The 13,657-nt window shown below is 44.9% G+C and overlaps 1 protein-coding gene across 5 annotated transcripts in view; it reads right to left on the bottom strand.

The window, feature by feature from the left end:
- The window catches only part of LOC126181074 (trafficking kinesin-binding protein milt), a 243,176-nt gene that overhangs the window by 36,008 nt on the left and 193,511 nt on the right, over window positions 1–13,657 (bottom strand). The window contains exon 2 of one of the 5 annotated variants that reach the window (XM_049924743.1): window positions 11,893–12,091. The exons of the other annotated variants lie outside the window; for them this stretch is intronic. The gene's annotated coding sequence lies outside the window, so the exon portion shown is untranslated. The remainder of the gene's footprint in view (window positions 1–11,892; window positions 12,092–13,657) is intronic. 5 annotated transcript variants of the gene reach the window in all.

Below are 13,657 nucleotides of genomic sequence, written 5' to 3'. Positions count from 1 at the left end.
GCGCACGTCGAGGCATGCACGGGGATTCATTGTTGCCTGTTCCAAGCGACAGTTGCAGTATGAAACGAATACGCATTATTTGCGCTTTAACAAGACATGTATTCTGTAAATTATGTCTCTCGCTTGCTTGTGTAGAATTTCTCGCTGACCACCATCAGCGATGACAGCTCGCAACAAGTAGATTAAAAATCACTAAATTACTCGTTGCGATCACGTTTGAGGCTGGTACTGGCTACTACATTCACAGCCGAGCGCTCATAACATTACTGAACCCCAAACCGAGTGTCGGGGAATGCGTGACGTAGGTGCGCAAAACAAGCCTAAGCTCGACCGCCATCGTTCGTGGCTCTACCATAGTTTCCTATTGACGACACAGTACTCCCCGCCTTCTTTTATACTGGCACCTGCCTCTTGTTTCAGCTAGTGGTCAAACTCGCATCATATAGACGTGTCTGGATACTTTCGATCAGTATCTCGCGTCAAGACCACGAACCTAAAATTAGAGAAATTCTATTTTATACAAAAGAGTTCCGACAATATGTTTTCGCGCTTAGCTTACGCGAATGGAATATGGAGGGAGGGGTACCATATTATACTGGCACATAACATAACCCCCCCACCCCCACAAACACACCGTACGGCGACTTTCGCAATATACACTCCTGGAAATTGAAATAAGAACACCGTGAATTCATTGTCCCAGGAAGGGGAAACTTTATTGACACATTCCTGGGGTCAATTACATCACATGATCACACTGACAGAACCACAGGCTCATAGACACAGACAACAGAACATGCACAATGTCGGCACTAGTACAGTGTATATCCACCTTTCGCAGCAATGCAGGCTGCTATTCTCCCATGGAGACGAACGTAGAGATGCTGGATGTAGACCTGTGGAACGGATTGCCATGCCATTTCCACCTGGCGCCTCAGTTGGACCAGCGTTCGTGCTGGACGTGCAGACCGCGTGAGACGACGCTTCATCCAGTCCCAAACATGCTCAATGGGGGACAGATCCGGAGATCTTGCTGGCCAGGGTAGTTGACTTACACCTTCTAGAGCACGTTGGGTGGCACGGGATACATGCGGACGTGCATTGTCCTGTTGGAACAGCAAGTTCCCTTGCCGGTCTAGGAATGGTAGAACGATGGGTTCGATGACGGTTTGGATGTACCGTGCACTATTCAGTGTCCCCTCGACGATCACCAGTGGTGTACGGCCAGTGTAGGAGATCGCTCCCCACACCATGATGCCGGGTGTTGGCCCTGTGTGCCTCGGTCGTATGCAGTCCTGATTGTGGCGCTCACCTGCACGGCGCCAAACACGCATACGACCATCATTGGCACCAAGGCAGAAGCGACTCTCATCGCTGAAGACGACACGTCTCCATTCGTCCCTCCATTCACGCCTGTCGCGACACCACTGGAGGCGGGCTGCACGATGTTGGGGCGTGAGCGGAAGACGGCCTAACGGTGTGCGGGACCGTAGCCCAGCTTCATGGAGACGGTTGCGAATGGTCCTCGCCGATACCCCAGGAGCAACTGTGTCCCTAATTTGCTGGGAAGTGGCGGTGAGGTCCCCTACGGCACTGCGTAGGATCCTACGGTCTTTGCGTGCATCCGTGCGTCGCTGCGGTCCGGTCCCAGGTCGATGGGCACGTGCACCTTCCGCCGACCACTGGCGACAACATCGATGTACTGTGGAGACCTCACGCCCCACTATTCAGTGTCCCCTCGACGATCACCAGTGGTGTACGGCCAGTGTAGGAGATCGCTCCCCACACCATGATGCCGGGTGTTGGCCCTGTGTGCCTCGGTCGTATGCAGTCCTGATTGTGGCGCTCACCTGCACGGCGCCAAACACGCATACGACCATCATTGGCACCAAGGCAGAAGCGACTCTCATTCGGCGGTACGTCCACCCGGCCTCCCGCATGCCCACTATACGCCCTCGCTCAAAGTCCGTCAACTGCACATACGGTTCACGTCCACGCTGTCGCGGCATGCTACCAGTGTTAAAGACTGCGATGGAGCTCCGTATGCCGCGGCAAACTGGCTGACACTGACGGCGGCGGTGCACAAATGCTGCGCAGCTAGTGCCATTCGACGGCCAACACCGCGGTTCCTGGTGTGTCCGCTGTGCCGTGCGTGTGATCATTGCTTGTACAGCCCTCTCGCAGTGTTCGGAGCAAGTATGGTGGGTCTGACACACCGGTGTCAATGTGTTCTTTTTTCCATTTCCAGGAGTGTAGATGCGCATTTGGGAGAGGCCTAGTAGCGCAACTTAGCGTCCAAAATACTGCGTTGAAGTAGATTTGTGTGCTGTGCCCAGCAAAAATAATGAGGTTGTAGGGTGGAGTCATTGTAATGGCACACAAAAATCAAGTCAGTTGTAAAGCGCGAAAAGTCCCGGAGAGGACGTACGCGATATTTAAGTGTAAGTAGCGGAAACTTTAGTTTACGACCAGCCAAAATACTTTCAAGACGGAAATTAAGCTGCTGCCAAGTCCTGGGTCACTGTCGGAAAATCGAGCACCAATTGTCTTGCATTAATGTCGATGGGATTGGGGTTCTGAAGAAAGTTGGACGTCATTAATTCACGAAAATATGGATGTGTGGCATATTTGCTTCTGACCAATATCGGACGAATCAACGAGCAGGAAGCAACAACAAAACGTACAAAAATAGAACAGAAAAATTTATAATGGACCGACCTGTTACGCACTTCATTTAGACAGAGTAAGGTAACTAACAATCAGGGGCGAAAAGCGTAGTAGTTTCCATCCCATTCTTACGGAGCCCTGTGGTATCAATGCTTCAATCGACGCCAAAGGAAGTCTACACTGAAATTGTAACAGCTTTATAAACACTACCAAAGCGTGTTAATTCAACGGCGAGTAAATAATATTTTCATCCAAAATTTTTCACGGAATGTTTCTATAAGCAAAAATGGGTATGAGGTAGCGATAAGCTAAGGTTTTTAGCATACTTTGTGAAGGTGGGCAAAATTAATCTCCTCATGGCGCATCTAATGCGAAAAAATACCCGAAACACACTTAAGCCGGAAAATAATCCTCACGCTATCAGCACAATAGCACTGAGAATATCAGTTATGAAGTGTTATCTAGTGTTTAATCCGTAAAATTTAGGGCAGCGCGACAGTTTTCATCTACTACGTTTTATGGAGAGATCCGGGCGAAAGTGTTTCTTGGAGCTCCCTCTGCCATTAGGAGAGACGACACTATGTAGGGGCCAACACACCGTGGTACACAACTTTCCTAATTCTGACTCCCAGTTGCTTTGCGCGCGCGCGCGCGTTCATTTGGGTTTTCGTCACTATCTGGCTCCCTTTTCAAGGAAAGGCAACTTAACCAATGTCTCCAATTTCAGAGAAACTGAATACAGTTTTCACTACATTTAGAAATATCTAACACACACTACTTCTAGCAAATGTTTAATCTTTCGCCAAATCTCTCATTTATGACATGTGGATCTATTTGCCGTAGCTGCTTGTCACACGCCATTATTCCTTCAACGACTTGTGCTTTCGCAGTCTAGATAAGTTAAAATTCAAACAGATTACACACATGCAGAATTTAACACATTAACGACCTTGATGTGCGGTAAAACCGAGATATCTCCGTATTTCAAAATCATTTTTATTTTAAAAATGGTTCGAATGGCTCTGAGAACTGTAGGACTTAACTTCTGACGTCATCAGTCCCCTAGAACTTAGAACAACTTAATCCTAACTAACCTAAGGACATCACACACGTCCATGCCCGAGGCAGGATTCGAACCTGCGACCGTAGCGGTCGCGGTTCCAGACTGCAGCGCCTAGAGCCATTCGGATACCCTGGACGGCATATTTATTTAGTTTTAGTCTTTCGAGCTGGATATTCCCCTTGTTAGTGAGAAGCTATAACCATGTAATTTTCGTTTACAGAGTTTTCCGTGACTACCAACAAACGACACATATCTTGTTTTTTGGTTAATGCTGGATAAGAATTCTTCCATTCGTGTGATAACATCGTTAGCAATAAACCGCAGTGTTTGTTGTAGCCCTACTGCAATATTACTTCAAGGCCACATAGTACTACTATAAAATGGCGGGAATGTTTGAAAGCTGTTGGATACGCGCAAATTCATTGGCAGTTTTCAATACAGTCCCTTGGATTAATGTATGTACGCGCACGGTAAACAAATCTGTCATGGAGAAAGGAACACCAAGTTAGGCAAACTAAAACGAGAAATAAACGACGTGCATCGCATCGCTAGGGAAATGGGGTAATCTAACTGCTGAACAGAATCTGAACAGAACACTTTATTAAGAATACTCTTATTTAGCGATGAAATCTTGCTATTTGTGCGGAGCGCCAGTGTCCAGTGTTTTACGAGGCAAGGCTCTGTTACTACTGTCCCGCAGCTTCTGCCGAGCCTGCGGCAATTTTACTGGTGTAAGTTTCCCGAAGCCATTAGCATCTAAAGAAGGTTGCTTAGCCGATATCCACACTGCTGTTTGCTTCGAACAAATAGCCGTATACCACTCAGTTTCGTTCTGTACCTATGGGTAACAGTTCAAGCAAAGTGTACTTTGTTGATTCAAAATCAAGGATTTGGCTAGTCATTTTCCCAATGCTATGTCCTCTTTCAACATATGGAAGCCGTAATGAAACTGGCTAGCGGACTCTAAAATGGTAATACTGCGAAATATTACTAGACGGCTTCATGAAACTGCTATATTATTTAGTTCGTTGGACGATCACAGCGCTGTGCTATTATAATTGGTCGGTTTTGTTTAAAGAAGACCAAAAGAAGACGGATGAATGGTATAAGGAGTGACAACAGGTTACACATTGAAAATTTGTTAAAGTTAGAACGAGGAAAGTTATAAATATTTTTTATACATTGATGGTTCAACATCTAATGTCATACTGTATTCTTTAGCTCCGTATAAAATATGAAAGGTCTGCATCCAAGCCGAAAACACCTTTATGTTTTTCTTTACGTGACTTATCCTGGAAAGCGAATATTTTTAATCGCGTTCAACATATAATGGGCTGTCAAATGAACACCGACTACCGCCATAACATTACTACTGAAGATGGTATGTGTTCTTTCGGACATGTCCGAAAGAACACATACCATCTTCATATAGATAAGGCTTACCGGCCAATGGTCTTCTTCAGTGCGGATGCACTCACGTTGCTCAACTCTTACGGGAATCGGCAGATTGGCTACCGGGAGTTATGAGTATAGTGGACAGGGGCAATGCACTGCAAATGTAGTGTGTGGACACTAAGTTGGAAATGTGGGTCTCAGGGGGAGCGTGCCAGAGATTAGTCCCTGAAGTCGCACTACCCTCTGTGTTCTCGATGACTCAGTCGCATAGAGCGTCTGCCATGTAAGCAGGAGATCCCGCGTTCGAGTCTCGGTCGGGGCACACATTTTCAACTGTCCCTGTTGATATTTATCAACGCCTCTAGGCAGCTAATGGTCTGGATTTCACTGTAATTACATTTATCCCACTTTGAGACGAGACGATCTATTCCTGTTTCGTAGAATGGGGTCGGTCATTGCCTTGTCCACAACGACACCCGCTCTTGCACTTCCTCGTACGACTGGAAGCGACGTCCACGCATGTATTTCTTCAGGTCGCCAAAGATGTGAAAATAATACGGTGAAAAATACGGGATGTACGGTGGACGTTGCAGTGTTTCCCAACAATCGCTGAAGCGTAGCCTCCGTCCAACCGGCATTGTGGGGGCGGACGTCATCGTTCAACATGGTCATCCCGTACGACAGCATTACCTAGGCATTTTATCTTGATGGCGCGTCAGTTACTACTGCGAAGTGTCTTCACAGCGCTGCGCACTGATCATGGTTCCTCGCATGAGGAAGTCCACGAGCAAGAGGGGCCCCTGCAGTCAAGAAAAGTATCATGACCTTACCACAACTCGTGTGACCAGGTTTGGATTTCTTTGGCGGGGATGATGTGCCGTGTTAGCACTGGTGACTGCTGTTTGCTGTCTGAATGTTGTCGGACGGAATCTTCCTGTTGCACGAGACCGACCGCCCTCACACAGACAATTGGACGAAGGCTACGCTTCAGCGATTTGCTTGGTAAACACTACATCATCCGTACAGCCCGGACTAGAGTCCTGCATGACCGAGTAAGCGAGCACAAAATACGAGATGGGGCGAGCATACCCTAACTGGATAGGCTGCCCGCACTAGTTCTAGTGACCGAGCATATAAGCCGTGACCGAATACGTAGCACGCAACTTCAAACACATTACACCTGTCATTATCCGTGTGAGACTGCAGCCAGTACGGGCTTCTCATTTGTGGTCTCTCTCTCTCTCTCTGCAATCATGCAGTGCGAGGAAACCAGTGCAGTAAGACGTAAGATTGAAATCAATGTTTACACGTTGAAGAGACGGGAAGGTCTAAAAAGCCAAGTACGGAGCATATTTTTGGTGGTTGTAGACAAAAACAGTGCGTCTACTGGGTACGTATCGTGCATAAACTGCTCCACATTATTTTGTTTCCAATCGCGAACCACTCTTTTAAAGAAACACAGTTGCAAGAAACCTCACAAAGATACAGCTCCTTCAGGAATACCGGCAGTAATAAAAAATAGTATTACAGCAAAGTGTGTTGCAATGTGTGCTAAAGATATGAGATCTTTTAATGCTGTTTGCGGTGAAGGTTTCAGAGAACTAGGACAAGAATTAATACATCTAGGTGCGCATTATGGAAAAGTTAACGTGGGAGATGCCATGCCACATCCCTCTACTATAAGCAGACATGTCAAAGAACAAGCTGATGCAATACGAAACAGTATATGCCTACTGTTATTGCGGAAGTTATTAATAAAGCATGTGCTGCGACAGTTGATATGTGGACTGATTCGCATAATCAGGTGCACTATTTGACGCTTACATTTCATTACATTAACACAGATTGGCCTCTTGTGATCAATGTTTTATTTACAACAAAATTCCTGGACGTTGGGAAGACGGGAGTAAATATTATAAAAGAAAGTGCTCTATGAATTTAGCTGTGTAACGTACCCGTTCTTGGAAACGTTACTTTTGTATTAAAAGAGAGAGAGAGAGAGAGAGAGAGAGAGAGAGAGAGAGAGAGAGAGGCGTTGGATTTGTACAGTAAAGTACAGTGCAGCGAGCCGGGGCTAGGCGAAGTGAGACGTCAGCGGTGACCGGTCATGCTCGGTTATCCGCGTGTCCGGAATCCGGACAACAGACATGGGGCGAGTACGTGACCGAGCCGAGTCGTGTGGGGCCGGACACTAGCTGCTCGGTCCCCACGTCAACAGGCGAGCCGTGACCGGTCAAACATGGAGCGTTGCAGCACTCTAGCCCGGACCCTTCACCGTGCGGTTGTCACATGTTTGGCAACCTGAAGAAAGATGTGTGGACGTCGGTTGTAGTCGGACGAGGACGTGCAAGAGTGGGGAGGGTTGTGGATTCGTCAACGACGAACAGCGTTCTACGATACAGGAATTTATCGTCTCCCAGTGGGCTGCATGTGGTGATTAATTTGGAATGGAATCATTCCATGGTCCCGCTGTGCAAGGCGAGATTTTAATGTCCCTCGTATGACTGGAAATCTCATCACTAAAATCACTGTTTTCATTTGTGCTCTCACTTTCTTTTTCTTCCTGTTGACCTTTCTCAAAAATTTAGGTTGTTCTTTTGTCGCATACCTTGAGAAACGACTGTGCTATGTATTCCCCTCCCCCCCCCCCCCCTCTCTCTCTCTCTCTCTCTCTCTCTCTCTCTCTCTCTCTGTCTCTCTGTGTGTGTGTGTGTGTGTGTGTGTGTGTGTGTGTGTGTGTGTGTGTTTTCTCCATTTTGAAATTCCACGAAACTGGTTAGCTGCGGCTAGGCGTAATCGATATCTAAGGATAATGGTCAGTTGGAATAATCAATACAGTTGGGCGCTCATTAAGTAAAATTATTCTTTAAAAGTAGTTGTTCGTTGCCTAGAGGAAATATATACCTTTTTAAGAATATTTCCCACCGTGTTTTCCATATTCTGATGGTTTGATAGTGTTCACAGATGAATCTCGGTACTACAATAGATTCTGTTCCTACCACATGAGAGTATGATGTTGCGTCCATTAAATGAGGATAAATCCAGAAGGAGGGCTATGGAAATGACGGCTTTAACCATGCAAACAAGCTGGTGGCATTCTATTGAAAGAGCCAATGGTGTAATAAGTAACTAGTACAGCAACCGCACAGATGGCAACAAGTTTCTGCTGTAATCAGAACCATCTGTGTGTTGATAGCTGAAGTGACAGTTTCTCCTATTATTTGAGTTTTCTCAATTTGCGGTGAGATTTCGATCTTCCAATTGTTTCAATAACATGAGTTTCCTTGTTTCATTGTTTGAATTGTGTTTAACGTGATTTGTCGTGAGTTATAGTAATAAAAACAGCATCTGGGATAATTGATCCAGCGATGAATATTTTCCATTACATTCAAAGTCATACAATATTAATGTTATATATTTTCCCATTATTTTACACCAAAATTAATAGTTCTTGTTTGGGTGCATGAAGTACATCTGAGACCTAACTGCTGTAGATAAATTCTCTATTAAAGTAAAATGACAGGTGGCCATTCCTAGCTCCCCAATGACGGTGATTTTGTCTCAACGGGAAACTGCACTAAGACTAACATATTTTGTATCAATGACTGGCACACTATTGCTGCGAAGTTAACGGGAAAAACCCTAGTGAGAAAGAAACTAATGACAACTTCTTGTCTATGTAAAACTTGGAGTCTTTCACCAGGACTAGCACTGAAAAACAACCAGTGTCATGGTTGAAGATGCAATGGATTCAGTAGCAAACTAGTGAGCCATTCGCACTCCTTTTAAAGGAAACACAATATACATTGAACTTCATAAGCTGGACTTCAAGCCGAGATCTAGAAACGGATGCAAAGTTTCTGACAAACATACCACGAGGAAAGCTGTACCCAGGACCACTGGCTGTTACAAAAGCGAAGGACGACATGGAACTGTTCGCCCCAACTTTCAGAGTCTTATTTCTGAAGACAATGGGCTACTGAACTGAATTTGTAGTATTGACGATGAGTGACAGCTTAGGTTTAATTATGTACATTCAATGTTATTGACTGCCATATATATTCTTATAGTACATAAAATCATTTATCCACTTATATCACAATGGGCATAATTCCATTAAGGGCCTTTATCAGGTCTGGATGAAACTGACTGAAAATGTTGGCTAGAGTCAGAAAAAAACTCTACTGATAATACATACATAAAAAGTACTGCTGAATTCTTTATAACAAACCTAGTAAACCATTAATTATTTCGAAACAAGAATAAGGCGATTTACTCCACTTGTGCTCTAAGGAGCTCATACATGAGAACTATAGCACGTTTGTTCAGGTATGGTATGTGTTAAATCCAAGAGTTGGGAACTGCTTAAGCAGGCTAAGTCACTGGCGGGGAACCCCTATGCATTCTCCAAACCACACGTGTCAGGGGCCATGCGTGATGCAACTTTACTCGTAACGACCTTCTCAGCTGCGCAAGAAAACAACAGGTACGTATTTTACGTCGGAGTAGCGACAATGCGCCGAGCAGACTAGAGAGGGATGCGTACTTTCGCGTTTCAGAGGACCACACACCTGATGGCTTAGGTCAGCTGTCACTATATCCACAACGCGACTCCATCACTGCACTTCTGCCAGACTTCGTAATTGGAGGATACGACTTTTTCATCGGTAAATAGATTGATGGTGCGCGTACAATTTTACTGCCACTGCAGACTACTAATATTAGCGAATGGGATATATTTTTGACAAGGGAGAGTTTTACTGAGGTCACAGGCAAAAAATACCTGTTTCTTTACGAAAATGATCAACCTTTGTGTTATAATGACTACCATCGAAATGTTTTGCATGTAGAAGTATACGGCATTTTGCTTTACCACCGAAATGTGTGTGTGTAGTGAGGGGGGGCGGGAAATTAATACCTTCGTGCCACGTGTCTGTAATCCAATTATATCTACTTCTGGGGAAAAAACTTAAAAGTTACGATTTCATTCAATGCCATGCAATACAGCGATTCATGAATTTTCTTTAGTGCAGAAAATGTGATTTCTATGCTAGCCACTATTTTAAATCCATATTACATGCTCCACTGACAGGACCGAAATACTACCGATAATAATCCTACATGCTTCCCGAAGTGAGAAGCTTTTTATTCACGAGGCAGTTTATCCGATATTCCAATAATCGTGACAAGGTAGCGAGTTCCTCTATGCGTGGAGAAAATATTAGACTACAATTCAGCCATTCGTCAACGTCGTTATCATTGGAGACGTAGTATCGCTTAAGAAAACTGCCGAGAGGGCTCCTCTGAAAGAGCACTGCCGATTTCATACTTCAAAACCTCATCGTCGACAGGGCAGGCGATCCGTCAACAGTAATATTAGAATAAAGGTATTGTTTCAGATTTAGCCCTAAGAATATTTTGCATCAAAAGGCAGGATAAAATAAGCTCATCTAATTTCTGTAGTGTTAATTTGTATCGCATCTAAGTTGTCATGTAATTAATGAATTTCTGGACATAATACATGCACGCTTGGCAACAGTCACTTACGCAAACTTCCATCCGTCAGTCGGATCAATGTTTTATGTAACGAGATCAAGACTTACGTAACGCTTCGCCAACAGGGAGATAATTGATGTCTAGCGCCTGCACGGGACCTGTACTCTATTGTTCACAAGGAAAATGACTGTAGTGAGCAACCTTTCTTGCCGCAAAGAAACTTCCACCTCAAGTCCTACGTAACAACATATTTATCCTATCGTACAATTTCTATGTTCTACGCTCTACGAACTAAATAGGTATCTGCACAGTTGGCGAACAGCGAAACGAATGGATCAAATCAACTATTTGTTGCTAGCGTCAAAATAGATGAGCTCTTGTGCTGACATTTCTGAATGTCTCACTGCGCAGTTTGTCAACGAACAAACTTGTTTAACTGTGTTAGAATAACGTCTGTATTTTCTGCACCACTGTGGGCCTGACAGAAGCCTTTCGAGTCCTTGGTCGAACAAGGAAAGGGACAAAATTTTGTCCTCGACATTGCTTAATATATGGCACAATACAAATTAGTTTACACTGAAGAGATTTTTGACACCAATCTTACTTTCGTTAAGTTGTTTCTGCGTAGTTAACTAAAAGCCCCCACCACCGAGCGGAAATCTTAATGAAAACACTTCAGAACGATAAGATCGACAGCGATGGAGAGGGCATTTGAATTTACAGACAATACCTTTTAACCCGTCAGTAACGATTGCCCCATACGTATTATGTAATTTATACATGTTACGTAATTTTCAGGTCTCAACAATCAATGTCCAAAAATAAAAGAAACGAGTTCTGAAAGTACTAGCAATATCTTCTCACAGTTGTACCAAGGGAATTTTGTCTGTCCATACGGAATGGCCTAATATATAGAGGTTCAGGACCATGCAAGAGCTGCAGGAACACCATATCATTAACTACTTTCCGCAGTAATCACAAGAGCGACGGCGTCACCTACATCTCTGACTGAATACAGAAAATGTACGCCAGAGGACACAAAAAGCTTGAAATTTACCTTAAGGTCAGAAACAAGTACCTACAGTCTTATTTACGTACTGACATGTAAGCGATATCCTGAAATCGTTTTCCTCTCCGAGTGCAGCGCTCGCGTAGACGCAGCTGCCGCATAGCACTGGGCAGACGCTGGCGTTTCCTGGAAATCTGAGCTCTAGCAACACCATGCGATTCTACACGCGCGCTGGCTGACCTCGCAAACGTGCGTGGTCTACCTTCTAAAATGAGGTCATCGTCCAAAGACCTCGGCGGTGGCGGGGGAGGCAGCTCATCGTCGTACTCGTACGGATCGTCGTCGTCGTCGCCGCCCTCGTCGGAGCTCGTCGCCTCCTCGTCGCCGTCTTCCAGCAGCAGCTCTTCCCCATGCGTGACGTCCTCGGGCTGCTCCTCGTCCAGCGTGTCCAGCAGGTGCAGCTGTGGGGGAGGACACGTCACCAGAGAGCTCCTCATCCACATGGTGACGGGGTTGCTGCTGAGACTTTCCGCTCTCACTGCTGGACACGCGACGCTAACCTCTCCCTGCTCTACGGCGCTTGTCTGTGCTCACGTCTCGGATCGAACTGTCGGTCTGCCGCAACGGCGTCGGTGTAACGGCGCGCCGACCGGCCACAGATAACAACTGAGCGCTTTTATCTTTGCCAGCAGACCACCACAAAATGCCATCAGGTGCAGATCGCGATATGAGCTGATAGCCCAATATATTCACGTGCAGGATTCTACAGACTTGAGGGTAAGGTATTTTTTCGTAATAGCGTCTATAGGGCATCAGCAAAGGGCCATAACAGATGCGTTACTTGCTATCAAAAGTGGTATGGCCACACAGCTTCTGTTCTAGCTCACCTACAGAACAAGAACATGGTTACGGGAAAAAAAAAAAATAAGAACAGTTGTACTAAAAAAATATAAGAACAGTTGTACTAACAAGTTGCTATCAAGGATAATAAGAAATGTAATTGGTTAAACTAATGTGAACACTGAGAGCAGAAAACTCTTATTTTCCTTTAAGAAGATGGTCTTATGAGAAAGTTTACCATCTCGTCACCTCCAAGCACTCTGTCATGAATATACATCGTATGGGAAAATTGACTAACTCCACAGAAAATAAAACAATGCAGCTAATACGAAACAAAGCAAGTTGCAATTTATTATGCATTGTAACGGGTTAAGTTATTCTGTCTCGCGTATTTACTGGATCACGTGTTTGACCGATCAAGTGTTTGACCCGTTCTTTGGAACTGTAACACTGAATATATCTGTTTTCAGCATGACAAGACAGAGCTTCACATCAACTTGACATTGGGAGATATTTTAACAAACGATTCGGGTAATTACGGATAGGCCAAGGTGTGTAGCTTTATTCAACACCATAGGACTTTTTCGTATGAAGGATTTAATTTCCGGAACTCCTGTAGAGAAAGTTCTGCTGTCACAGATTCTGGTCGCTGCACGAAAAACTGATGAGAGACAGTATGACAGAGATAGATAACATGATTCGTAGGACCAATGTGTGTATAGAGCCGTTGTTGTTGTGCAACACTCCCGTGTGCTAATCACAGCGTACTCTTCTTTTTTCTTTGTTTTATTACCGGCGAAAGTATTAAAAGTGCGAAATGGATAACTTTACTTTTCTACTGGAATTGTTACTTAATCGAGTGTGGTGGTTAGATTCTTTGCAAGTCTTTCCTAATTAAATTCCTTAAACGTAAGTGGATGAGATAGAGGCCTGCTTTAAAATGGTTACAACAGACTTAGGTTCCTATTCAAAATAACGTGTACTCGGTCCCCCCCCCCCCCCCCCTCCCACGATGCACAAATTAGCGACCGGAATTTCCGAACGCTCTATATGTAATACCCTGCGTGGGTTATACTGACAAAGATACCAACCAGAGATGAAGCAGCAACTGCTTTAAGTGCTTTGAATCTGGGGAGTTTAAGAGCGTTACGGCATGCTATGCACTCAACGAGGTCGCGCATACACTG

Source organism: Schistocerca cancellata, chromosome 1 (genome assembly GCF_023864275.1).
Source record: "Schistocerca cancellata isolate TAMUIC-IGC-003103 chromosome 1, iqSchCanc2.1, whole genome shotgun sequence".
Lineage (NCBI taxonomy): Eukaryota > Metazoa > Arthropoda > Insecta > Orthoptera > Acrididae > Schistocerca > Schistocerca cancellata.
The sequence above is the reverse complement of the archived record's forward strand: the minus strand, read 5'-3'. Positions and strand labels throughout refer to the sequence as shown.